At 39.6% G+C, this 26,355-nt stretch overlaps 1 protein-coding gene across 2 annotated transcripts in view; it reads right to left on the bottom strand.

Annotated features, from left to right (window-relative positions):
• GPC6 (glypican 6) overlaps window positions 1-26,355 on the bottom strand; it is a 450,840-nt gene that overhangs the window by 233,537 nt on the left and 190,948 nt on the right. The window lies entirely within an intron of this gene.

The raw sequence follows: 26,355 nt of genomic DNA, 5'->3' as shown, positions 1-26,355 counted from the left end.
TAGCATGGACACTATGGGGTCTATTCACGAAGCAGCCAAAGGATCTAGCCGTAGCTTCGGCTGATCCTTCGGCTAGCTTCGGCCACAGGACCCCTTCGGTTCAGTAGAACCGAAGGGCTGCTGTACGGGCTATTCACAATAGCCCGTACAGCTCCTGAACTCAGCTCAGTCGAGCCGAACGCATATGCCTCGGCTTGGCTGAGCTGCGCTGAAGGCGAAACTGGCAGAGTGGCCGGCCATTGGCCGACCGACAGCCTGCTTCTGACAGCTGGGCAGAGCCAGCCGTGATCTTACGGCTGGCTCTGGCCACTTGCAGAGAGATCAGCGTCCCTGGTTACCAGCTAACCAGGGACACTGATCTCCAGACAGCAAACTCTCCCGGGCACTCCGGGAGTCTCCCGCTCCTGGCCTGCCCAGGAGAGAAACCCGTTTTTTTTCTCTTCTTTATTCTGACATGGAGCCGTGTCAGAATAGAAAAAAAAAATTGCCCATAGGAATGCATTGCTAGATTCCTATTGGCTATTTCAATTTGCAATAGCCAATAGTAAACTAGCATTGCACCTGCCCTCTGCTGCAGTTCTCCATCAGGTCCATCAGCAGAGGGAGGGTGCGATGCTAGTTTACTATTGGCTATTGCAAATTGAAATAGCCAATAGGAATCTAGCAATTCATTCCTATGGGAAAACATTTTTTTTTTCTATTCTGACACGGCTCAGTGTCAGAATAAAGAAAAAAAAAGAAAACGTAGTGTTTCTCTCCTGGGCGGCCAGGAGCGGGAGACTCCCAGAGTGCCCAGGAGAGGTTTTTTTCCCCTTTTTTTCTGACGGCAGCAGAACCGCCGGCCAATAGAAAACTGTTGGGCAGAGCTAGCTGTCATTGCTAGCTCCGCACAATCGTTTTCTATTTACTTTTTTTGTACTTTTAAAACTATTTTTCTGGTCTCCCTCTGAGGGACCGAGCAGAAAAGCCGAGCCGAATGCCGCTCAGCGGCATTCTGCTATTCACTCACTGCTGTTCAGCATCTATAAGAATAGGCCGAACAGCAGAGAGTAGCCTGCCGGAGGTTAGGCTCAGCCGATCCAGTTGTTGGATTGGCTGAGTCGAACTCCTTCTGCACTTCGGGTCAGCCGAACATGCACAGCATGTTCAGCCGACCCGAAGCCATGCAAAGCAAGCCGATGTACGGCTGATTTCAGCCGATATATGGCTGAAATCAGCTGTACAAGCCTGAAGTGAATAGCCGAACAGTGTTCGGCTCACTTCACTTGGGGTCGGTTGTTCACTCAGCTGCCCTCGACAGCTTAGTGAATAGACCCCCTATGAGATGTATGGATGTGTAACATAAGAAGGCATATATCTGTAGTGGCAGGTGGAGTATTCAATTTCTTCTAAAAAATAGATTTGCACACTTTTATAAAGTGTAGTGGGAGTCAGCTTAAAAGACAGACTCAGACCTGGCAAGCTGTCTGTTCCATAGAACCAAACCTAAAAGTAGGAAAATGGATATATTGTGGAAAATACAGATTCTACAATCAAAGAAGAGGAAAAATAGTACTGAAGGACAGTGCAAAAGGAAGCAAGTTAATGGTGTACCCATCAATTCCACAATCCCAAAAAGGGAATAAATGGGATAGTACTGGCTATACTCCAAGTGTGGAGAGAAGATGACGCTTAGTATAGCAGGAATTGCCAGAATCAAGGACACTGACAATTTTTAGTAAGAATTCATTGAATATTCTACGATGAGGAAGCTATGAAGAAAAGGAGCACTAATGTGGACGTAATAGTCTGTGCTGCAGTAAAGTCACAAAATCTTCAAGAAGCTGAAAAAATTCAGTTCCATATTCAGAGAAAAACAACTGAAAACTGAATGACCTCTTAAGTAAATAAGCCCTTCTTGAAGCGACAGGTCTAAGGAGATAAAGTCCAATAGGGAATCCCACCACAATCCTGACCGTGACACAGTGACTTGTTCTCTTCCAGCCTCCTAAAACCCTTACAAGTTCTCACCGAACAGAAATTTTAAGTTAGTTGCTTAACACTCTGCAGTGCAACATGTTTGTTAAAAGACACTCTTAGGATAATCCTGTTGAGGTGACCTTTTTCCATACTCCCCATCTGTTTTAGGGAGCAATTCTCCAGTTTTAGATTGTGGAACTCTTATTTCTGTAGGATTCAATTGAGTTTGTGCACTGGTGTATATATTGTGAACACTATATTTGTACTTTTATCATTCTGTTTGCCTGTTTCTCTCATTCAGGTGCTAAATGAGGGCAATCTAAGCTAGCACTACTTTGAAGGGACCGGACAGGTTTCGAAACGTTGCAACGCATGGTGATATGACCTGCCATATTGAATAAAAAGAATTGGCATTGAAGAACATTTGGAGTTCTGGTGACCATTCATTTTGTTGTTTGAGGTCTACGGCTCACTCCGCCCATCTGTTTACTTTTGAGAAGAAATGTAATTTTGCGGCGAGTTTTGGTCAGGTTCGGACGGTCGTCGTGTGGTGGGACTTTTTTATTGCGGCGGGCTAGCGGGCATCGTGCATCGTGATTGAGCCATTTTTATTTAATTTTTTAATGAAAGGAATAGTCAAAAATGTACTCTTTGGTTTTTTTCCAATTAAAGGATTTTTTAAATAACTATTTTATTTAACCCTTTAATTAATGGGTAGGGGTACAAGTACCCCTTACTCATTCACAAGGGGGGGGGCGGCATTTGGGTGCCCCCTTAATTAAAGGTTACAGTCCATGTACCCATTGCACTCCTGACCGCACGTCCAACAAAGTATCCTGGGTGCTCAGTAGTCGACGGATGGCCACCGTCAAAGTAATGCAGAAAAGAAATAGACACCGGCACTCCAATAATAAATCGATTACGTCTATTTATTGACGTACATCAAAAGCAAAATAACACACTTAGTGCGACGTTTCGGGGACACACAGGAACCCCTTCATCAGGCAAAACAAGTGTCTATTTCTTTTCCCCTTAATTAAAGGGGTACCCCGATACAAATAAGCCCCCTTGCCCGCAGACACCCGCAACCACCGGGTCAGGGTTGTGGGGAAGAGGCCCTTGTCCCCGTAGGCATGGGGATACCCTCCCAATGCCGAGGGCACGTGGCCTGGTAAGGTGCAGGGAGGGGGGTGCTCGATCGCCCCCTCCCTTTCCTGCCCTGCCAGTGCTCGGATCAAGGGTCTGGTAGGAAAGTTAGGGGGGACCCCCACCACTTTTTCCCCATTTTTGGGGGCTGGGGTTCCCCCTTAAAATTCCTACAGACCTATAGGGTCTGGTATGAATTGAGGGGGAACCTCATGCATTTTTCTTTCTTCTGCAGATTAAAAAAAAAATTTCTAATGTCATTTTGCTGCAATGAAATTTCGTCCAACAAACGAAATTTCGTCCAGACTACCGCTAATGAATTTCAGAATCGAAAATTCGGATTTGTTTGCATTCATTTTATCTGTAATTCGGATATGTCCGAAATTTCGTCCGGATTTCGATTCGGAACGAATCGCACATGTCTAAGTTGGGTTGGCAGTATCCAAAACTCCTTAATGTGGCAGTGTAACCCATATGTCTGAAGTTACTACATTACTGTGCCCTTCTATGGATGATAAATAAATCACAATTTTGTTTTTGGATTAACATACACTTAGGGGTCTATTCACTAAGCTGCTTTGAAATAGCCAATAGTAATGTCCCAATGCTTTTCAATGGGAATTTTTTTTGTTTCTTTTTCAATTCTGACATCGCGTGTCAGAATAAAGAAAAAAAGACACAGCAGTGTTTCTCTCCTTGGAGGCCGGGAGCAGAAGACTCCTGGGCCGCCAGGGAGAGTTAGCTGTTTGGCGATCAGTGTCCCTGGTTAGCAGGTAACCAGGGACCCTGATCTCTCTAAAAGTGGCCGGAGCCAGCCGTAAGATCACGGCTGGCTCCGCCCAGCTGTCAGAAGCAGGCTGTCTTCGGCTTTCAGCACGGCTCATCCAAGCCGATGCATATGCGTTCGGCTCGGCTGGGCCGCTCGACCATGATCGGGAGCTGTACGGGCTATTGTGAATAGCCCGTACAGCACCCCTTCGGTTCTACTGAACCGAAGGGGTCCTGGGGCCGAAGCTAGCCAAAGGATCGGCCGAAGCTATGGCCAGATCCTTCGGCAGCTTCGTGAACAGACCCCTTAGTAACCAACTTCACAGGCATGTGTAAGAAAATTATAGTTCTATTTATCAAAAATGAGTCACCCAGAATAAACAAATAAACACAGATGGATTCAGGAGGCAATCTGTTTCTACATTCTGTGTCTTTTGGATTATTCATAATTCTCGTTTGATTGACAGAAACACTGAACTACACACTTCACAAGTTTCTGCTTAATCAACTTTTTTTGGGTTCTTTAAAGTATAAACAAAAAACAGACGTTTCCAAGTGTCTTGCGTTTGTAGTGCGAGTACTTGTGAGATAGCATCTTTTAACATCCAAGTGTTCATGTTGTATCTTATCTTCTTAATGAATCAGAGCTTGTGGAGACGTAATGCTAAAATAAATGGATGGTACTTGAATAATTAATAAACCGAGACAGAAGGAGACAGTGATTTTGCAAACCACATAATACTTGTTTTAACTAAGTAGAAGCAGAGTTAGTATTCCAAAGAATTAAATTATTTCCTGAGTTCCAACAAACCACTAAACATCTAGTAATAATGGCACCTACAGCTTATATATTGATTCTGTGATGAGTGATCACCATAAATATTGATTTTGTTTTGAAGGGAGCAAATCAAGAGACCATTTAAATCAAGATGAAACCCTAATACCTCCTATATTTTGACTGCACAATGGCCCTTTTTAATCAATATTCAAATAAAAAAACCCTATTGCATGATTATTTTTTTCATTTAACATATTACAAGTTGAATGAAAGTGTTAACAGTTGATGGTAGAGGCAGAAGCTTTGTGGAAATCCAGCAATGTATTTCTCTTTATTGTTTAAAATAAATATGGAGAAAATCAATCATTTTTGGAGTCTGAATGCTACACAGAGATTGTGATTTACTGTTACTCACATATATACACACACATATATATATACACACACACACACACACACACACACAATATGGAGGGGGGAAGCAGAAATCTATAGTGAGATGCATTTAGACTGGCATTGCTGAGCTTTCCTTTTCCTTCTAAAAATGCTAACTGAAGCAACGGGACTGATTTACTAAAGGCAAATAGGCTTTTGACATTGCAAAGGAATTTACCCTTAGCTTAGTGAATTTTGCAAAGAACAACAAATCAAGTGCAAGAAAAAATAAAAAAGTATTTTTGCCTGCACATGATTGGATGATGAAAGTCAACACAGCTTTACCTCATTCACTAAGCTAAGGGGCAATTCCCCTGCAAAGTGAAGCCTATTTGCCTTCAGTAAATCAACCCGAAAGGCTTCAATACTTTTGAAGTTGCTATTTAACATGAACAAATTTGCAGATCAGTTGTTGTGATATTCCTCTGACTTCATAAGCTGCATGTGCTTATTTCAGGCCAATAACACAGAAAGTATCAAGGAAAAGACTTCCAGGCAACTAATGTTTTCAACAGTCATGCCCCTGTTGACCTCCTTCTATAACGGCTAGTTCCCTGGCAGTGATATATATGTCCCCCAGAGATCCGAACCCCTTTTCCAATTTTCCCTATGTGGAAAAAATATGGCTTATCGGTACGGTCTGTAAGTTCCCTGGCAGTCTCTGATTTCAGTACTTTGAGACCAGGGTTTGATTTATTAAAGGCAAATAGTCTGTTCACTTTGCAAGTGAATTTACCATTGCTTAGTGAATGTGGTGAACAAATTATGTGCAAGAAAAATTAATAACAGTATTTCTTTGTCCATTGAGGGACACAGGAATTCTTAGACTGTCAGGTTATGCTGCAACCTAGAGGAGATATGGACAGTGGCAACTAAAAAAAAAGCCATTAGCCAGCACAGGATGACCCTGCTCACAACCATCGTGTTTCAGTTTCTTTTAGTGTCCTCAGGAGAGTGGATGCGTTTTCTTCAGCACTGTTCTTTGATCATTTGGAATATTTTCTACTATCAACAGTTGCTGATAGATTCATGATGAATATATGAAATCCTGGATAGTTTCTCCAGTCAGCCAACAGTACTGGTAGATTTATGCTGGACTGGACATTTCTCCAGTCCACTGAGAACAAGTTTTCCCAGATTTATACTGGAGTTCTTTCTGTTATAGCTTCCTGAATTTCCATAAGTTTCTACAATCATCTACAGCTACTAGTAAATTCAGGCCAGATATGTAAACCATAGATGACTCTCTACATAGTCCAGTAGCGCAGGCTCCCAGTTAATTGTCTTTAGTATATAGGGTCTTTACTGGTGTCAGGCCTGCAGTCAACAGTGACTACTGTTTGTGTTTCAGTTCACACAGCACTCCACTATTCAGGTCAGGCCAGTATGTCTGTCCAGAGCTGAGGCAGTATTCACTTACCCCATGTCTGGAGACTCACCTTCATGGGTGGATGTAGCAGACTAATGCTATGTTGGGGGATTCTTCCCTTTATTGTATCTAAAACTGTCTGAAACAGTATTGTCATGACAGACTGGGCACTGTATGAAAGTGAATGTCTTCCTTTTTTTACTACTGGCTTTGTTTAGAAACTTGTGACATTTGCACATTATCAAGGTTTCACTGAACTTTCCTCCAGTGTACATTACAGGTCCTCCGAGTGTTGGTATGGTGGCCTGAGCTTACTTGCTTTATGTACTGAACATGCTAACCACATGGGGGAGCTCTCCTCTTTATTTCTGCTCCTCAGGCTTGCTGGGAAAAACTGTCCCTGTTTATTTCCCAGCACCCTCTTCTCCCTGACTCCTGATAATGCAGTTTTCACTCAGTAAGTAGCAGTGGCACTTGTGGAAGTTATACAGTGGTCAGGTGTTGGTGACACTTATCTAGGTGTCTGGGGCACACACACTTGGTTCTTTTCTTCTTTGATTACAAGATAAAAGCACCTAGATTTAGCTCAAAAATACAATACACCTAATGTTTGCTTGTCATACACACTATGTCATAACATTGATGTAGAAGCTGGGCTGTGACAAATATAATATGTGGAAAGGCCTTTGAGAGGAGCTTTCTGGTATCATAAACAGTAATGTAGCTTGTTAATGTTACTGCCATCTAATGGTTCAGTGAGTGTGTGACAGGGAGCTCATTTTCCTTTAATGCCTATAGCCTAAGACCTCCTAAAAGCCCTCTGCTGAAAAACACACAGAAGCCCTTAGAGTCTTCTTTTCATCTGCCATCTCCTACTGTCAAATATTATTTGGGAAGTTTAAATTTAAAGTCTCTCCTGGTTAGTGTGCAACTGCTGGGTTGGATTCTTCTGAGCAGTTGTCCCCCCTGCATCTCGACATGCCCTGATGCAGATGTTAAGTATTCTCCTCATCACTCCAGTGACCAGTGTATTTCCTTCCAGCTTTCTCTATGACCACTATGTGTTCTTTAGTGGATATGGTACTGGTTGGAGCCCTGTTTCAGGCTCCCAAATTGCCTTTGGTATAGTGGTACATTTGGGCAGCAGGAATTTGTTTGGGTCCTTCACATTGTTTTGTTTGGCCTTCACTTCTATCTCTGAAGATCAGGTGTGGGCTTTCTCTGTTTACTGCAGGGCTTGGTCTTTTTTTGTCTCTTTTCCCCACCCACTACTAAATATGACACACTGGACCTCTCGGGTTTAGTTTGGGATCCCTCTGCAGATCTGTTATTAGATGTGTACTCTATGCCTTCTCTAAAAGAATTGTTGAAAATGATTTTGGCCTGAAGATATTACATCTGCATCTGAGAATTTATTTTCTCTTTATCGTGGCGGTCTAATTTACTCTTTATAATAGTAGCAGTCATGGCTCCTGTTTGTGATTGTACTTCTCAAAACCATAAAGTATACATGGACAAATGGCTGTAAATGTTCATCTCTGCTGTGCTGGTCTGCTAAAAGCTTCCCAGTTTTGCTATTGCATTATTCTCCTGTTAGTGCTCATGTATGGGCACCCTGGTTATGGTACTGGACTGTGAACTTCTTGAATCAGATGCTTTTGTTCTGCATGGTCTTCATGGGACAATCCAATAATTTGCAAGCCAAAAAAAAGGATTTTTTTTACTCACAGTAAAATCATTTTCTTGGAGTTCTTTGAGGGACACAGGAATTCCTAGAATTCTTAGTCTGTCAGGTTATCCTGCTGCCTACAAGAGAAATTGACACTGGCAAGAAAAAAGTAATTGTCTAGCACAGTATAATCCCATCAACAATCTTGGAGCGACATCATACTTCAGTTTTTTAGAGAAGTAATAACAAGAGCATTAAAAACAAAACACTGAGGGGAGTGACCTGTGTCCCTCAATGGACTCCAAGAAAAGGATTTTATGAAGAGTATAAAAATCCTATTTTCTTTATCATTCATTGATGGCCACATACATTCTTAGAAAAAGAGCAAGAAACACTCACAGATCTAGTATAGTGTGTCTTGATAGGACAGGGTGGAACCTGATCATTAAGACACTAAGATTGGATGATGGTCGGGCTGAGTCACCTAGAGATGGTGAACAGAGAAGCAGGTGTACCCTAAGGGAAATGCAATAGGAATCAGTCCTCCTTAAAAAAGCAGTGGTTGAGAGATAGACTCACAGCCTGAACCACATTTAGCAATGAAGCAAAATTTCCTTTGGGTAAACTGTAGCAGGCAGAAAGATAGGAGAACAATGTTCCATTTGAGGTAAAAGGGAAATAATACCTAGGGGAGAAGGAAGTCCTGGGCCTCAACAGCTCCTTTCCCCTTGCAAAACAAGAAAGTGTACCTTGGAGGATAATGCTGCCAATTCAGACACTTGCCTGTGACACCTACTCATAATATGCATACTATTTCTGGGTCCATGACTAAGGACATTAGATTAGCTTGATAGCAATTGAACTAGTATTTTCAGGAGAGTTCATCGCAGACAAACTCCATGCTTGCTTAATACAAGCTTTCTTTCAATTATTTCCTACTCTGTGAGACAGGTTCCCTTAATCACAGTGATATCAGTAAGAATCACTCTGTTGATTATTTCAGTATTAACTTAAATTGCTTTATTCATGTCCATTGCTTCATTTTCTCCTCAGTGATTCACCACAGATCTTAGTAATTATTGGAGGGAAAAACATCAATAAAAAACATTTAATAGAAATTACAGACAACAGAGAAATAAAATTGAATGGTCCTTGACCTTGTGATATAATAGGAGAGTTTAATTTAAAAGCAGGCAACACCCACAAACCTAATGACAGGCACTTGGAAAATAACTTCTCAAAATAATTTTCTCCCACTCCTTTATGAAAGGAATAAAAGATAACAGTCTATGGACAGTTTCTTCTAAATCAAAGTAATATATAGGAAATTATCTTTTAAACTACTACAGAGCAAACACAACTAAACAGATGTAGTAATTTAGCATATTCTTCCCATGCTAGTATACATTATGAATTTAGAATCATAGCCTCACCTTTAAGCTTTATTAGACTGCAGCTTTCACCACTGTTCAGGTTCATTGAAAACCATACATTGTATGAGCAGTGACTTTGTTACAAAATTGATGATATCCATTGGACCAAATTAGGACATTTTACATCCACTTATATCTACTATCTGAATTTTATAACAAAATTAATGAAACTAGAATATCTGTGTGCAAAACGAATTTAAGGCTCTTATTTCATGCTCTGGTAATACTAGAATTACTTTAGTAGAAGTGTCAAAGGCACAAAACAAAGGGAAGAAGGCTACATGAACTATGTTTAACCTCAGAGGCTGAAAAAAACACAATGGCAGAAGAATTTGGGTGATTTTGAGGAGAATAATATAATGGGTTTAATCTCACTGGGATATACCTTAATGGGAATAATCACCCAAGAACCTCCTAAACAATAATTGTTGAATAATAAATAGGGATGAGTAGAATTTCCATTTCGCCAAAATTTCATTAAAATCTTGAAGAGTTTAGCAAAATGTTGCTACTTTGGAAAAATGCATAAAGGTCAATGGGTGCCAGGGTTTTCTTACCCTTCCTTGTCCAGATGCATGCAGCATAGCTTGTGCAGTGTTTCTGACAATGTTGTTCCTCTTTGATGCCCTTTTATGTCCAAACCCATTACCATAATCATTCTGCAAATACTGTCAAAACTCCTGGCAATTTCTGATGCAAACACCTCACTATTTAATCATCAGCTTGGCAATTCAGTCTCCGCCCTTGCATGTGTTCTGATCTACCAAGTGCTCTGCTGTTGTTCCTGTTCTCCGTGTATGACACTGGCTCTGGCTGACTGATCCCCTGGTCCCTGCCTCCGGCTATTGTTTCCTTTCATCCTGCTCTCAGTGATCCCCGACCTGGTTCAGCTGATCTCTGACTTGGTACTGACGATGTCCTGGACTTTTTCCATAGTTTTTTGCCATTTATGTTTATTGTTGTTTTCAAAAAATTCCTTTTATTTTTTAAACCTGCACTTTAAGTTTCTGTCTGGTTTCTTGGTTCCCTAACAATGGGGCAGGAAACATGCATTTTTTTGTGGTTTTTGATGGTGCAATGTGTTATGACGTTATGTGGCTCCCAATTGTTTTTCCTAAGCTCTTTTCTATTATCCGGAACCTGTTCTTTTGACTCCCATTAATTGCTGGCTTTAAAAAGTAAATTAAATAAAAAAAACTTATGAAATGCCCCTTACTCAGCTTATTCTGTAGTCATGTGACATTCAAACCCAAAATCGTCTACCCTCTTTTCTTTACAGGAGGTGAGGTCCTTATTCAGGTGTACACATCACTGCTTGCAAGATGTGGACACTTCCTATTGGCTATTCCTTCTGTTGTAGATGTATTTGCAGAGCTGGATTACTGGTTCCCCACACCCAGAAAGCATGATTCCGATAAGCATAAACATTTCTACAAGTTGATTAAGCAATTTAATAAAAGGATCTGCGTGAGCTATAGGGGGCAGGAGGAAGGGATGGCTGCCCGGAGATGTGCTTTTTCTTTATCAGTTTACTAGAAAGTGGTGATATCACTGTGGCATGAGGTTGTATGCTGCTTCCTACAACATGGCTGCACTTACTGTCTGCATGAGACAGGGAAAATGTCACATACATTTATGTGCATATTTGCAGTACAGGTCCCCCAGTTACATACATCTGACTTACATCCGACTGCTACTTACAAACAGAGGCTATTACTGTACAGCAGGGGTAGTTGTAATGCTACCAAGCTCATGCTGATGGGGAGTGCCCGCCTTTTTGGGTCTGATTCGTAGTGCCGTACGTACATTACAGGAAGTTGGCTCTTGTTAGACGTGCAGACGAGGGGTGCCCACCTCTTCTCTGTGAGGTTTTTACTGCTGTTTGTATCCTCATTAGAAAGATTTAATCTCACTTTCTGTCCTTGAGACAACAGGAAGTGAGAGGAAATCTATCCCTAGGAATGGAAATTCACGCCTGTAAGAGTTATCATGGGAAAAAGGTTTCTCCACTGCAGCTAAACCCAACATTTTCAAAATCCAATTGTCACAGGGACAGAAAGTAAGGTGAAATCTTCTGAACAGGGGCACACACAGCAAAACAAACTTTACAGGGGGCTAACCCTTCCCTATGCTATCCAAGACCAAAAAAAAAAAAACTTTTGGCTGGAGTTGCACTTAAAATTTTGTTACCTGTTCCAACTTACATACAAATACAACTTAAGAACAAACCTACAGTCCCTATCTTGTTCGTAACCAGGGGACTGTCTGTACCTTCATATTTCATGGATTGTTATTGATGCTCAAAAAATAATACTATCTAATACTATTGACTAATATTACATTTATTTTCTAACAATGGTTCTAGTTTCTGTCGAAAGTTTTTTGTACAGGATTATTGATTACATTTTCTTGGACATGGACACTATATGGGGAGAACAATGCTATTTGATTCTATCCAATACAAAGCAATTTTCTAATCATCTGCATAACTGCCTGTCGGCCACATGCTGCTTTCCAGTGAGGCAACAATACTTGCAATATTGCTGTATACTTTCCTACAATCTGCATACGGTTGATACATTTGCAAACAACTCACCAAGTTTTCAAACCACCAATTGAGCAGTGTGAGAACAGGGAGCATTGTGGCTTTTCCAAGAACACAGATCATTAGGTGAGCTAAGAATAAAACTGTTCTACACTATAAATAACTCTAACCCAATCTACCCACAGTCTCTAAATTTTAAATATAAGCACTTTAATACCAATTTTACATGTGTAAGAAATAACATAACTGGTTTAGTCAAATCTTTGAAGCAGAATTTTCCACTTTGTCATAGGTATTTTCCAGCTTTTATCTGTGGAATCCATTGGAACATGTGAGAACAGAAATATGTGGGCAGAGCCACTGCTGCCTTTGTTTTGAAAGGTGCAGGCTCTGGAAATGCTATCTTCATCCTAGCTTTATTACTTAGAGGGTTATTCACTATGGAGCCGAAGGATCCAGCCGTAGCTTCAGCTGATCCTGTGGCTCGCTTCAGTTTTATTCTGAACTCACCCCCTTTCCTGCCCTGCAAGGCCTGTGCTCGGCTCAAGGGTCTGATGTGGAATTTTAGGGGGGACCCCACGTCCTTTTCCCCCCATTTTTGGGGGTGGGGTTCCTAACCAGGGCCTGGTATGACTTTATGGGGGAACCCCACGCACTTTTTTTTTTAATTTTAACTTGGGGTCCCTCCTAAAATTCCTACCAGACCTGAAGGGTAAGACTTTTGGGGAGAACCCCACACTTTTTTTTTCCTATTTTTTTTCAATGGGGTCCCTCCTAACTTTCCTACCAGACCTAAAGGGTTCCATAGCCTTAATGTCTCATACAAAAAAAGGAAATTACAGAGGCCCCAAAAGGTGAAGTACATAATACTTTTTTTAATTTAAAATAAAGTTAGAACTACAGTCAAAAATCATAAACACGCCATCAGCGGCTAGTGCGTTCCATTCAGTGAAAAATGGTGGTCCTTCCAGGAAACCTCACAATTTGCTATGTTTACTGTAATCGACCATACGTGGTGACGTCAACATGTGCCCCGCCTCCTCGATGCGTTTCATCATCAGACTTTCTCAAGAGTGGCTTAATTTGTTTAGAATTTGTTTTGAATGAATTTAATTTTGTATAATTATTTTATAAATTAATTTGTTTTAATATGTGTATTTTATACACCAGAGAGAGGAGAGAACCCAGAAATGTGCTGGAAATGTTTCCATTGCTGTCCGCAATGGTGAGATTGCTTCTCAATTTCTGCCCAGTAACACATCTAGAAGTGAGGGGAAATCTCCCCTTAAAGTTAAATGGAAATTACACTTTTGACGGTTCTCACTATAACACAATTTCCTCTCCTGTTCAGGTCACAACTTACTCAGTGGTGAATATGCTCATGTTCTGTCACTGTGACTACTGTCACTAAGACAGAAAGCGAGGGGAACCAATGAGAGCAGAGACAGCATCAGAAACCTACCAAACGGTCAAACTTTTGCCCAATGTATCCAAAACAAAACAAAAAAAGGGTTTAGGCAAGACGTCTTCTACATTCAAGTTTTATTTCCATGTTATATACTTTGATCTGAAATGCACCCATGGGAGAATTTCCTATATTCATACAGTAATCCAAAATGTTTAAAAAGTCAAAGGCATAAGAAATAATAACAGCAAAGTATAGAGGCTGAAAGCTCAACATTTCATCTACATAAATATTTATTTAACATTAGTAAATGTTATATTTGAATAAATGGCTACTGGTCTTTGCATTTTTTCTAATTACTATTAAATGCCACATTGTATTTCATTTTCGTGTAATAGGTACAATATGGGACCTATCCTCTTTCATCAGAAAAGAAAAGAAAAAGATGTGTCAGTGAAATAAATGTATAGGCTCCGCTGTATGGATCTAACTTTTACCACATCAGCACTAATAATATATCTGTCAACCATTATTTAAATGCTTTTTGATATATATATCTGCTCATAACCTGCACACTGTACAGTATTGCCTTGGGGAGCATTCTCATCGCTGTGTATCACTGCAGGGAAATAGCAGACCTATATTAAAAAAATATTACCCACTATTAACTATTGATGTTTCAGATAATGAAGGGATTCTATTATATAGAGGATTTACAAAGAAAATATATTGAATGATGTCACAGTACCCAAGTTTTAGTGTAAAAACCTTATGCATCATCTCATCAACAGCTGAATTCAGGTATCAGCTCTCACTCAATTTTACCTTTAAAGCAACATTTTCTAGTGACATCTAAGAGATGATTATTCAAAGCGTATGTCCTGCCAAACCTCGACTGGACCCTATGGGACTCCATTAGAGAGATTTACATTCATTTACTGCCAAGGGGATGACAGATTCCCTAGACAGGAAGTGGTGAAAAATCTGCGAAAGTAACACAGACAATTGCTTTATAGAGTAGGGAAAAGCTAGAACCCCTGACAATGTGTTATGCTTTTTATGCCCATGCTGAAGATGTCCCCTCACGTCCTGGTTGTGACAGGAAATCTTCATAACAAAGCCCTGGATAGCAGTAAAAACCCAACAGGTGATCTTATCATTCCCCAATTTATCTCAAAAAAATATGAATGAAAAAATTGTTAAACATACACTTTAAAACTCTACATTTAAAGATTTTTTTTTACTACAAACAAGACTTGGGATGGGTCTACTAAAATGGTTGCAAATGCTCATTTAGCTTACATAAATATATTTCATATTTATGTCTACTATTTGTGCTCCCACATGATTGGATTTGAGGTAAACTTAACTTCACCTTATTCATTATGCTAAGTATCCATTCACTTTGCAAAATATAGCTGCTCCATTAGGAAACCAACCCTGAAAGAAGATTGATGACTTCATCACTATGGTGATGCACCTTAATTTTCCAGTCAGTAGCCCGGGGTGGGTTGGTGACCAAGATGCATTGCATGATGAATACTTTCTCCCCTGCCGCAAAATGTGATTCCTTTTGCCAGCTCATAAGTCCTGTAGTGACGTACAAGCCGGTGGGCAATCACAGTGGCCAGTAGGGAAGCAATGGCTGGGAAGCAGATTAGCATCAGCTTTACAATACATGAGCTGCCAGAAAGGTAAGTATATCCAAGCTTCTTTTACAGGTGGGCTTTTGAGTAAAAGTAACCCTTTGGTGGCAGGCTAATTTTAGGTAAAAATTATGTGATGTGATGAAAGGAGTATTGCTTTTGCATCTCTATAAGTAGACAGCCCCAAATGTATTTTTTTACCAGGCAGGCAGGAGTACACACCGAAGTTGATGGTTTTTACTGTCTGCAATCAGCTTTATTGTGTTTCCATTATAAAAAAGCATAACTTATGCAGCCATAAGAGATAACTCTTAATAAGTAAAAAAGGCCTTGTGTTCAAATCCCTTAAAAAAACAGTTCTCATTTTCAAAGCTGCTGACAAAAAGTGCCATTCCACAGAGCAACATACTCTTCAAAGTACCTCATGTATCACTTCCCCCTCCCTTTTAGATTGTAAGCCCTCACGGCAGGGCCCTCCCTACCATCTTGTCTTGATTTGCATTGTGATTGTAACATCTTCCTTATATTGTAAAGTGCTGCGCAAACTGTTGGTGCTATATACATCCTGTATAACAATAATAATAAAGTTTGCAAGAGTTTGAGAGACCCCTTTGAAGGCTGCAGCATCTTTTATTAACTGCCCTTCATCATCACAGTTTCCCAGAAACACACAGCAACTACTCCTGGCCAAGATGGCTGTTCCTTTACTTCTCTCACACACCGGTGTGGATTTACTAAAGGTGTAGAGCCTGCTCACTTTTCAAAATAATGTTTACTAAGTATATAAGATGGCATTCAATTTACTGTAACTAAACAATCATGTGCTAGTAAAATGCTATTTCTTTTTCACATGACTCATTATTTAAAGTGAATGTGAAATGTTCACTCAATTTACTATCATGAACCCCAGTGAGCAGAAAATAAATATATCCTAATTTCTAACAAAAAAAAGGTTTTCCTGGCCTATAAACTTAGGCATAGTCCCCCATGTATTTTAATATTCAAAACGGAAATGTTGCTATCTTTTTAATGTATTCAGAATTCTTAGACAGTTTTACCTGACACTTTTAGAAATCACTCACTATGTTTTTAAATGACGTATTATTAAGATAAACACTTTCAGCTGAACTGAAGACAGTATATTAAGATTCCTCTGTAAGCATGACCTCGCTCCCACCTGCTGAGCTGTATTCATTAATGCTATGCATGGACATATTTTTGTCTTCTCCCATATCCAATTACTGTATTTTGAGCAGCATCCAATAAATTCGTGTAACTTAATTTTATCCTACTAAAATGACAAGCAATAATTGATTCATTCTAAGCCAATTAACCTTGGCAGGTTACAGTCTCTTACAGACTTGCATGATCCTATGAATTATTATTACTAGTATTGCTGGATGTCAAGAAGCGATCATTAAAACGTGTAAGTACATATGCTTAATAATAGCCATACACACATCCGTACTGTAAAATTGTCTCAATACTTTTTACATGTTTTTTTAATGGTTTTTTTTTTATATATACCATGCAAAGATGATACTAAGAACATTGTATAAATAATTTTAATTATATCCACATGTGCCAAGGCTGTGCACAATAAAGTATTTATATATTGTGAACAAGAACTAAAAGCACTTTAAAAGAAGCCTTTACTTACCTCTCTAGCTAAAGCCACTGTAGATAGATTCATCTTCAAAGTTCACAACATAGGCACTGAAATGACATATCTTTTACCCTTTACTTTCTATGGGAAGCAGAAGCTTGTCAGCATGCCAACAAACGCCACTATAATATAAAAAGAGGACACACTGGCCTCTTGCAAAATCTTCAGTAAAACTTTATTCATAAAAACCTGAAATACTTACAAAAGTATATAAACACAACACAACATCCATCCATGTGTGGATCCCCTCAATTCACTGAATGCCGTGAACCAGCTGTAGGACCTGTTAAGCAATCCTCTATCATTTTTTCAGTTGTGCACAATGCTAACATGTTTTGAAGGACAGGCCCCCTTCTTCAGAGCTGACTAACCTGCACAAAGCATGCACACTGAAGTTTTTGCATGAGGCCAGTGCACTTTCTTTTTATCTTATAGTGTTGTTTGAAGATTTCCCAAGTCTGAAGAGAGTTGCAAGGCAAGTACAATATTGTCTAACTGAAGTCCTAGTGGAGCATGTGAATAAACTTTGGGCAATTAGTTGTCACTAGGCCTGTAACCTTTAACACTTGAGCGCTGGCTGTGGGCAACTTTTTTACATGTAATAAACACTGGGTGTGATAAGCTTTAAGGAACTGACTGAAACCCAACTTCAGAGTCTCTGTTGTGACCTTGAGGATGAGTTACTCCACATTACATGCACTTAGAGGAGTCAGGAATGGTTTGTTTTCATTTTTATGGCGTGTTAATAAATTAATATCCATAGTCAGGGCACAGAGGCCCTTCAAAATGCTAGTATAAGTCACTTTTACATGCTTATTATTAGGGATGTCCCGATACCGATGCTAGTACCGGTATCGGGGCCGATACAGGGCATTTTCAGGAGTACTTGTACTCCTGAAAATGCCCCGATGCATAGATCAGATACCGGCCCTTTAAATTTTTTTAACTAGCTTCGGCCATTGACCCGCATAGAATACCTCTCCACCAAACGCAGGCTCCCTCTCCGCTCTGACCTCTCCGGACGGAAGTGTGACAGCATGGCGGTCAGAAAGTGTTATGTGTGGACAGTCTCTTCTCCCTGCTGGTGCTGGCTGCAGAGTTTTGTGTCCCTTTCACAGACCTCTGTAGCCAGCACGAGAAGAGAGAAGAGACTCTGGCTGTGAGTTCCCCCGCTGCCACCTCCCCCCTGTACATTAGCTGCTGCTCCTCCGTGTCCCCACCTTTTCAACTTGGTAAAACTGTTTGCTTTTGGTAATATATCACAAAGTGTGATGTCCGTGCTCCTTATGTGTAATGCAGTCACCCAACCTACACAGCAGTTTTCACTCTCATTGAAAGAAAAGAATGTCCATTCAGTGTGCTCACGGGGGAGGAGAGGAGAGAAGCTGTAAATCTTGCCTTCACACAGAATGGACCTTCTCGTCTTTCATTGAGAGGGAAAACTTCTGTGTACGTCTGGTGAGGGCATTATTATTAAACACATAAGGAGCAGCTTTTGATTAAAACTTCATTTCCAGTTCCACCCATAAGTGCAGATTTTATAAATGTATCATATAGGGGGCACCGACATCTGTCACTGAGATACACCACCAAAAGCAAACAGTTTCATCAAGTGGAAAAGGAATTGACACTTGTAACAATAGCCAGCTTGCTATTGGATATTTTAAATTGCAATAGCCAATAGCAGGCTGGCTATTGTACCCGCCCATTGCCTGCTGTCAATCAGCAGAGAGGAGCTGATTGAGAACTTTGTCTTCAGTTCCTTCCTTTGCTGATTGACAGCAGGCAGTGGGCTGGTACAATAGCCAGCCTGCTATTGGCTATTACAATTTAAAATATCCAATAGCAGGCTGGCTATTGCTCCCAGCTACTGCCTGCTGTATTTACATTCAGTGAATCCAGTGAAGTAAAAATGTGACTCTAGAGGTCTAAAAGACCCCTAATGTCACCTTAAAGAGAACCTGTCACCTCCAATGCATGCCGCCCTGGTGAGAAACTGCCCTAAAATCATTAGTCTGTATTGTTTTAGAAAAAATGTCACATGTCCCTTTAAGAAAAAGTATCGGTAATTGGTATCGGCAAGTACAGGAGGGACCGTACTTGTACTTGGTCTTGAAAAAGTGGTATCAGGACATCCCTACTTATTATTTTTCTTGGGTGAAATACACTGCATTAAAGGATTTGCAATTATGTGACTCAGAGAGGGCCGAAGCCAGAGGGATAGTATAGCAGCCATACAAGATATCAGCAATGGCAGGTCTCATATTTCTCTCAGGAAAGGTTTACTTTAACTTTTAAAGTGTTGGGAGGACAGGGAGGACAGCTGAAGACAATTTAAAGTTATTGGATCTTCATGGCAAATAATTTAGATTACAAAAAATTTCTTTTTCCACCTACATATTTTTTAGCTGTTGATTACTCCCTTACATAGATATGTAAAATCGGCTTTCTGCGCGGCTCAGCCGAGCCGAGGCATATGCGTTCAGCTCGACTGAGCTGCTCGGCCACATTCGGGAGCTGTACGGGCTATAGTGAATAGCCCATACAGCACCACTTCGGTTCTACTGAACCGAAGGGGTCCTGGGGCCGAAGCTAGCCGAAGCTAGCCGAAGGATCGGCTGAAACTACGGCTAGATCCTTCGGCAGCTTCGTGAATAGACCCTTAAATGTAGAAGAGGGATTATACATAATGAAACATTTTTTTTTAAACTATAGGCATAAATCATGATCATCGCTCATTTTTTTCCATGTACTTATGAGTAGCATTGCTACTGGTCTAAATTAACTTTGTCACAAAACTTTCAAAGAAATTGCCATATTTTTGGATGGCGTTCAAAATGATAGAAAAAGAAATCTAGAATTTCAGGGTATTTCAAAAAATAATTACTCTTGTCTTCAAAATGCAGCAATTGGTTTTAGCATTGTTCCACGTGTCAGCTGAGCATATTACTATATCAGTGGGATAAACTGTCATGGTGACAAAGTGACCCCTTTAAAGTGGCACTATTACACAATCAGCTGTGCTTAGCTACTAAACTATTGCTCAAGATTCCTCTTGCCAGCAAGCAGCACATGTTTTTAGCTAAATAATTTTTTTGTATCTGACTTTATAGCCTTTTTTGCAGTGTTTAAAAGATATGAAAAGACCTAACCATTCCACTATGCTGCATGAAGAATTATTTAATGAATGTGATTTTCTTCATTAATTGATTCACTAATTAAACTGCTCTCTGATTCAAATTGATTCCCTCATTAAGTGACCATGCTTACCAATATACCTAGTCAATTAGGCATCCTTTGATTTAAATCTCTGCCTTGAGCAATCTGGTAAATACACAGATGACCTACATAAAATATACGGCAACTGTTATGTAACATGTCAATGGATCTGTAAGTCTATTTATCCAAATTTGGCACTCAGACACTCCTACCAGACAGCACAGCCAGATCTTTCACAAATACCACAGCAGCAGCACAAGACACTTTATATACTATATAGATTTACTTAACGAAAAACTGCAGGAAAAAAATTTCTGAACCCTTGTAGTGGGGCTACCCCCCGCACTGCAAGGACTTAGTCCTCTTTTTGTTTGAAAATAACAAAGTTATACTCACCCGAACCTCATAGATGGCTGGCTGTTAGAGCGCTCCCTCTAGCCTGTCTCCTCTTCCACTCCAGCGATGGTATGTCCCTCAGCATCCTCATGTCCAATCCACAGTGTATTGGACATGACTACTCATGGGACCTTAGACTGGTGGAGCAGAGGGGGAGAAAGGCTGGAAGGATCGGTTCTACGGCCAGTTGGCTTCAAAGATCAGGTGAGTATAACTTTTTTTTTTGCACCTATGTGAAAATGAGCACTTAACCCTTGCAGTACAGGGGTAGCCCCACTGAAAGGGTTAAAATACTTTTCCAGGAGTTTTTATTTAATTACATTGCTTACAATTTTTAGCATGGGTCAGAATATCCAACTTGGCTGACAGTTTTGTGGGGGGTCATGCAGCCCACAGAAAGCACACATGCTAATCTTGCCATATGTTTCTAATTTTAGATAATGATACCTATTGACTCAAGCTTAATAGAGTTGGGTACATTTCAATAATCTAATTACAAAGCTATAAAATTATTTGTTCATCCCAGTGATGGTAATGGTGGCTGGGCACCACAGTACTAATTAGAAAGCCTTGTCCCTGTGATGGAAATAAGCCAATTATTGATATGATTAAATCAAATACAGAACAGACATCCATAGTTAGGGGTTAAAGCTCTTCAAAGAGAATTCTTTACATTCCACAGCTAATGGACATTATTGCACCCATTGTAAAAACATGAATTATTTGAGTTGGGTCCAGGTATAACCTAATAACCTGTTTATGGTGGACCTATCTTAACCCCCTAATTCCAGATCACCAATCAATTAACACTTGATAGATCTAGTTAAACACAAGATGACCTGGCACTGATAACATAATTGTCCTGCAGATTAATTTGGGCAATAAACTTAAAGTTACAATATAACTTAAAATTCATAACTGCAGACCTGGGGGTACTACCTTATTAATATATATATATACGCATTAATCCTCCTGAGACCGCCATACATCCCAAGGATGCCCAACAGACTGCTCACATTTCAAGAGAATTTGCATTTTGCAGGGGAATTTTCCTTTTAACTTAGTGAATGGGAAAAGGCACTGCTAACTTTTATCATTTAATCAAGTACAAGCAAAAATACTGATTATTTCGTGAATATTCACCACACTCACTAAGCTAAGTGAAAATTCCCTTGCAGAGTGAACAGCCTATTTGTCTTCAGTAAATCAACCCTACTGCAGCAGTTGTTAGCATAATCACTAGTAATACAAGCATCTGTCTCTTTCTCTGCATAGGTTTGCCAGCTTTGTTCCAGGTTAGTGTCAGTTTTGCAAACAAGACTTTCACTTTCAACTTTCAAAAGCTATTTATCTGGTTCACCAGTCTGCACGCCACTTTTTTAACCAATTCCCAAATGCAATCTGTAGAATAACATTCCACAACAGAATCCCTCATGCTGAGATATTGTTATTCTATGTTCTCCATTTGACAGCTACCAGTGCATACAGGAGCCCACTGCCAGCTGCGTTGTGTCAGACAGATTCAGTACTACCTTACAAGTCTAAGCTGACCAGTGTAGCTTCTGATAACATGATACCATGACAACTATGACACAGTGGTCACATGTGTAGCCTTCCTGCCTTAAGCAGGAATGTCTATTGAAATTATGAGGCTGTCAGACTGTAGTCAACCTGATTTTGATTTCTGCATTTTCTCCTAAGCTCTGGTAATCTCTGCCTGCTGCTGGGGAATGTCCCTTGTAGCAGCAAATGGAACTGTGAACCTTAGGCAGGCTAGGCGGAACAGATTTATTTAGATTGCTTCAGGGGTGAATGCTATACATGCAGGCTGTCAGGTTTGACGGCGTGCAAATGCCACACCAACCTAAAGATGGCAACATACCTCTCTTTAAAGTGTATGTCAGGTCAAAAAAACATTTGTTTTCTAGTTTTGGATGGTGTGGGGAAGTATTAGAACTCATGTTGAGATTTCATTACTATCCAGGCTCTGTTAGAGAGCTTTCCCAACATTTCTAGTCCTCCTAACAATGGTTTTACCAGAGAGGAAGTGAGGAAATATCTGCAAAAAACAGAAATAAAAATCTGACGGGTTCTAGCCTACCTCTCGCTACTTAGGAAAAACATTTTATTTCTGTCTTTGTTACTGTTGGAGAGTTCCCTCACTTCCTGTTTGGTAAAATGTTGCCAGCAGGAAAGGAATTAGAGAAAATCTCCATAACTGAGCCCTGGATAGCAGCAATTAATTCCCACTTTTTTCTAGCAAAACTAGAAAACAGTTTTTGGCTTGATAAACACCGTAATAATGGTGTTCTTTTTTCATTTTTGTCCGTTTGACAATCTATATAAAACATAAGGTATATATAATGACAGTGTAAAGATAATTCTTTAAAAAATGATTTAAGAAGGCAAATTAGGCAAGTTAGTACATAAGATCTACATCAAAATGAGTTAAATAGTAGTAAAAAGTAGTCATATAACTAATGCACCAATGCACCATGAAAGTGCAATATTGATTCACTTTATACTTAACTAGTTAGCCGTGTCTTGTAGTCACAATAGCCAACAAATCTTTTTATACCCACTTTAATATATCTTCTTCACTTGAAATTTGATATGTTAGAAGGATTATACTAGACATCAATATATTCAATAATGCTATGTGCATTCTTTAAAATTGTATATCAACAGGACTGGATTAAGGGTCCCTTCACTATCTTTAATCAAGTGCACCATTTCCTTCCTCCATTTGCTGCTGCCTGCAGTTAAACACAGTCCACAAAAAAAGTTGTCAATGGGGTGTTAGGCAAAGCTGACATAAAGAAACTGGAGAAGGAAAAGGGTGCAGAAGCAGCACTAGAAAGGTAAGTGGGCACCCTGGAGGAGTAGAAAAAGGGTGCATTAGCAGGCCCAAAATAAATGGCTGCTATGCGGCCTTATGGGGGAAAAGTGCACATTAGCAGGACCATTATATATGGCTGCTATGCACCCTTGAGGAGGAGGATAAAAAGGGTGCATTAACAGGAAAAATTGCTTCTAAGCACATCTGAGAAGGAGGAAAGAGTCATAGTAGCATATTAGAGAAATGAATACTATGCAAGGTTGAGGTGGAGAAGGCCTAAAATACATAGCTGCTATGCGCCCTTGAGAAGAAAGAAAAAAAAGGCCGGGAACTTTCCGCTGGATTATATGGAAGGGGATTCAGTGCAAAGAAATACAATTTGTATATATTTAAATAACATGTACAAAAATGTTTATCACAGCCACAAAACAACTTCAAATCTATGACAGCCCAGTCTGATCCAAACTTCCTCTGTCCATTTTCTTGAAGGAGGATTTGGTGAAGGGTGCAGCCTATGGCCATAGAAATATACACTTACTTTTTGCTGCCTGCCCTGTACCCTGGGCTGTGGAAGGGCTACATGCCTCCTCCTCAAAGCCAAAACTTTTTTTTCAGTTTTGGATAGTGCAAGGAAACACTAAAACCCCACTGTTACCATCATGATGACAACAGTTTCACAGACAGAAATAAAAAGCTGACAAGAGTTCTAGTCTTCCCCTAAATTACATTTATATTTCTGTCTGTGTTGGAAGTGACAAGAAAGTTATCTCTCCTCACAAATCCCAAATAGCAGTAACATCACACAAGTGTTCTTATCCTTCCCCACTTTATCCAAAACAAAAAACAAATGGCTTGACTTACACTTTAATGGTTCAAGTGAATGGATTTGTTGCTCCAGTCCTCATGTGGGGCTCCTGTAGTTTTTCCTCTAATTAACTTACGTTACATCTTTTCATGTAGTCAACTGCTGATTGCCTAAGGGTCGCGTAGCTAAGGGGTCTGCATGAGCAGCGGAGGATATTGGACACAAGTGATAGGTCTGTTCTGGAGAACTGTTTTTTTATGGAGAAATGCTTTACTTTGAAAACCTTGATTAGTAATGAGCTGTTTTATGACCACCTACTCTATTTAGCCTCTCTGGTAAGCTGCCACATGGGGAAGCATTGAGAACCATAATGCAGACTACAATCTGCACATATGGACTTTAGCAGCCATTTTTAGAATCTATGCTCAGTTTGGGTGTGACAATGTGTGAATGGTTTATGTGGTATAGCCCACAGATAAACCATTTAAAGAAGATTTTTTTCTATAGTTCCTTCTTACAACCTAATTGAATTGTTTTCTTATATACTATTATATCTGTACAAGACAGACATGAGACTTAAATATTTCTTGTAAGGAATGTTAATTTATGAGTTAAGAGCTTAGCAATAATAAGCATGTGCAAGTGACATAAATCAAGAGCATCGTTCACAGAATTATTGCAGCGTGGTGTGATGTTTCTATACAATTTTCTATTGATATGGATGGAAATGGCTATTCTGCTTTGGCACAGAAATAATGATTTCATTGGTGTGATTAATTCATTAATTGAATCACTAATTACACTGTTCACTGGCTTAGACTGATTCTTTCTCTAAGTACCCATGCCTCCCTAAACACCTAGTCAGTCAGCCATGCTTTGATTTAATCTTTATATCTCAATTAGGAAAACTACCTAAACACAAGTAGGCAATATTGTGTGATTAAAGTAGTTTATCAAACAAATATAGTTTTTTTTTATGAGGATAGAGAGTTTTGTTCTTAAAAATTCAAGAAAGATTCACTTTCCATAATACTGATACGTGCATAAAATGTTTAAAATATTCCAACCTGACCGTTCTTTTGTGGACATGTATAGCAAAAGTGCCTGTGTACAATGATCATGTTTTGTCAGCACGTCTTTTTCCATTTCAAGTCAATATAACTGTAAAAGCAGCTTGATGCAGCTTAGCAGATCAAATGGAGGTCACAAAGAAGTCAAATTCAGGTTAGAAGAAACTCAAACCCAGGCCATAAGAAAGTCAAATGCAGGTCAAAAGAAGTTTAAAGGCAGGCCACAAGGAAGGTAAATGCAGGTCAGAAGCACATGTGAATAAACTCCCACTGGAGCTGATAATGATCTCAGACATGTCTCAAACTGATCTCCAATGCAAACGTAATGCACAGGAAAAAGAATTTCCATCTGTTTGTTGTGGTGTACCATTGGGGTGGGGCATTGGGGTGCCATTCAGAAAGACTGTGCATATATCCATGTATTATTATGCATTTTGTGTTACTGTAACAGAGTGTGAATGTGCTCTAAATAAGACTATAGAAATTGCAGCCATTGTACCACATAAAGTCCCTTATATGTAATAAATATTACCAATGTATTATTATCAAACCTAGCTTACTTCAACATTTGGGTATCACAATTTTGTTCACAGCTACAATATTCCTTTATTTGCTTACCAATTGTATTATAGCTTTGATAAAGGTAGAGTATAGGTTAATTTTAAATACAAATTCAAGCTTGTGTTATAACATAACATTTACTGTTTGTAAATTATCCTCTAAAGCTCTGCCATGAAGCATTCGAACATTGAATTTACTGGTGCGAGGAAGGTCTCATTCCCTTAAGTAAACATGTTTTCTAGTTGTAATTCCTTTAAAACACATTTGGTGGAACAAAGTAAATTTCTCCTATTGTGGCCTCTTTTTATGCAGCTAAGATCTGGAAACCAAAGTAAAAAAAGGACAACTTAAATGTAACATCTATTTTTTACTGTTATAACCTCTTCCAAAAAAGTAAATACAGAAAAGAACAAGAAAGTAGCTTCGTTTAAGTTGTTATTCAATGAATTGAGAGATGTTATCTTACAGGCTCCATTTTCCATTTTAACTCAATCTAACCACAGCTGAACTCTAATAAGATTACACTTACCCAAGTCAATGTACAAGGGCAGGTGAACTAATTATTTTGTTACTGTGTAGCAACCACACTTATCACCCACCTGCAATGTTTGTGTGTATATACAGTATATATATTTTTTCCTGCATA

Source organism: Nanorana parkeri, unplaced genomic scaffold (genome assembly GCF_000935625.1).
Source record: "Nanorana parkeri isolate BGI_ZX_2015 unplaced genomic scaffold, ASM93562v1 scaffold193, whole genome shotgun sequence".
NCBI classification, from domain to species: domain Eukaryota; kingdom Metazoa; phylum Chordata; class Amphibia; order Anura; family Dicroglossidae; genus Nanorana; species Nanorana parkeri.
The sequence above is the reverse complement of the archived record's forward strand: the minus strand, read 5'-3'. Positions and strand labels throughout refer to the sequence as shown.